The 2,578-nt window shown below is 40.1% G+C and overlaps 1 pseudogene; it reads right to left on the reverse strand.

The window, feature by feature from the left end:
* LOC102253863 overlaps positions 1-1,990 on the reverse strand; it is a 13,104-nt pseudogene extending 11,114 nt beyond the window's left edge.
* Between the last annotated feature and the right edge of the window lie 588 nt (positions 1,991-2,578).

Consider the following 2,578-nt stretch of genomic DNA (forward strand, 5'->3'; position numbering starts at 1 on the left):
GCAGGTGGATGTGGGCAGCACCAGGCCAAGGAAGGTGTGGGAGGGGCGCAGGGCCAGGGCTGTGAGGCAGCCAGGGCTGCAAAGGCCCTGGCAGCCGGGTCTGTGAAGGTCTAACCTTGCACGAATTTTTTGCATTGGGCCTCTAGTTTATAGAATAATTAAAAAGGAATCCACAGCTCCTGAAATATATTATCTTAAAAAGGAATCCATGGTGCCCTGGCTGGTTTGGCTCAGTGGATAGAGCGTCAGCCTGCAGACTGAAGGGTCCCAGGTTTGATGCCGGTCAAGGGCACATGCCTGGGTTGTGGGCTGATCCCCAGTGTGGGGCCTGCAGGAGGCAGCCAATCAATGATTCTCTCTCATCATTGATATTTCTATCCCTCTCTCCCTCTCCCTTCCTCTCTGAAATCAATAAAAATATATATTAAAAAAAGGGAATCCATGGTTTCTAAAATATATTATCTAAAATGTTCAGCTTTCAAACAAAAAATATAAAACACACAAAGAAATTAATGTGTGAGTCATACTTGGGGATGGGGACTGATAAAAACTGACTCTATAAGGACTAGACGAGGGATTTAGCAGTCAAAGACTTCAATGGTTATAAATATGTTTAGAATTTTATTTTGAAAGAATTAAAGGAAAATGTAATAGAAATTATGTAACAACTGATGAATCCCAATAGAAAAAATGAAAATATAGAAAAGAACCAAGTGGTATTTTTAGGTTTGAAAATGATAATACTAAAATTAACAAAAAAATATGCTGGATGGAATCACCAGCATATTTCAAATGTCTGATGAAATAGTAAGTGAACTTCACGGTAGAGCAATAGAAATTATCCAAGCCAAGGAACAGAGAAGGAAAAAACAAAAAGATTGAAGATAAATTAACAATCTGAAATTAACAGTCTGAAAAATGGCAGAATGAGGAAGTGGCAATTCCTATCTCCAAAAAGCAGTGATAAAAGTGGACAGAAATGTCAAAACAACCATTTAGGACTCTGGAAATTAACCAAAGGCATACAACAGTTTGACAGTATTAAAGATAAAGAATTGAACCTTGGATAAGAACAATCCGAGACTGTGGCAATTTAGCCTGAGGTGTTCTCATTACTCCCCCCCCCCCCTTTTTTTAGGCTGGGCCTCTTGCAAGAAGGTTCCAAAGTTTCTTCTCAAAGGAAAGAGCTGCAAGTGGATGGGACTTTCAGGATCAGTGCTGAGCGGCTGAGAGACTTCATCTGGCTTTGTCAGAGTCATCACAGTCAAAATAAACTCAGTTTCCTGCAAAAAAGACTGCATGGTCCCAGTCCCAGGATTAATACATGCAGTGACTTCTTTCAGGGAAAAAAAAAATCACTTCCTCATTCAGTCCAAGCACAAATGAGAGCTAGAGTGCTCTCAAACCTGAGGGTGTCACATGGAGGTCTTTTTAAAAAAATATTTTATTAAATTTATTGGGATGACATGGTTAAGAAAATTATAATATATTAAAAAAAAAATCACTTCCTCATTCAGTCCAAGCACAAATGAGAGCTAGAGTGCTCTCAAACCTGAGGGTGTCACATGGAGGTCTTTTTAAAAAAATATTTTATTAAATTTATTGGGATGACATGGTTAAGAAAATTATATGGGTTTCGAGTGTACATTTCTATAATACATCATCTGTATGTTGCATTGTGTGTTCATCACCCAAAGTCAAGTCTCCTTCCGTCACCATATATTTGACTCCCTTTACCTTTTACTACCTCCCTCCACCCCTCTTTCCCTCTGGTAACCACTGTACTATTGTCTGTGTCTGTGAGTTTTTGTTTGTTTGTCTTGTTTGTTCATTTGTTGCTTTCTGTTTTATGTCGCACATATGAGTGGATTATATGCTGCTTGACTTTTTTCATCTGACTTACTTTGCTTAGCATGTTATTCTGAAGATCCATCCATATTGTCGCAAATGGCAGTATGTCATCATCTCTTGTGGCTGAGGAGTGTTCCATTGTACTCCGCTTCCGCAGGTCTGGGGTGGGGCTCCTAGGTCACACTCTGAGTGGCAAGGAATGAGAGGGTTTTATAAATTTTTGAAGAATACTAGTAAAGTACAATTTACTTGAATAGTAACCCAGGAAGAAATGATTTCTTTTTGCAAATGATTTCCCTTTTCATTTCAGCCATTGAGATGATTATGGAACTCAGGAAGTGAACATAATTTGATTATTGTTTTTTGAAGACTTTAGAAAGGAACAGCTGTGTGCACTTAGCCAGTGGGCTAATCAAGGTCTCAAGTGATGTTTCAGAGCTGTGCGCTGAGTCATCCAGCCCTGGTGCCACGCAGGCCAGTTCTGGTACAAGCTTGCATTCAGGAAGAAGCTGTCCCTGAGAAGGTCAAATTCTTTCCCTCCTTCATTACTTTTAATGCTGTTTGTATTAGTATCGTGAAGCAGGAGGAAATCACTGTCAAGCTGTTTCCTAAGTGGCTGTTACAGGGATGTGTTGTGTGCATCCTGGAAATGCACAGAAGGATCCGCTGGGCTTGGGAAGAAAAGATTAGAATTCTGCCAGGCTGGCGTGGCTCAGTAGTTGGGCAT

This window comes from Myotis brandtii, unplaced genomic scaffold (genome assembly GCF_000412655.1).
Source record: "Myotis brandtii unplaced genomic scaffold, ASM41265v1 scaffold165, whole genome shotgun sequence".
Taxonomy (NCBI): domain Eukaryota; kingdom Metazoa; phylum Chordata; class Mammalia; order Chiroptera; family Vespertilionidae; genus Myotis; species Myotis brandtii.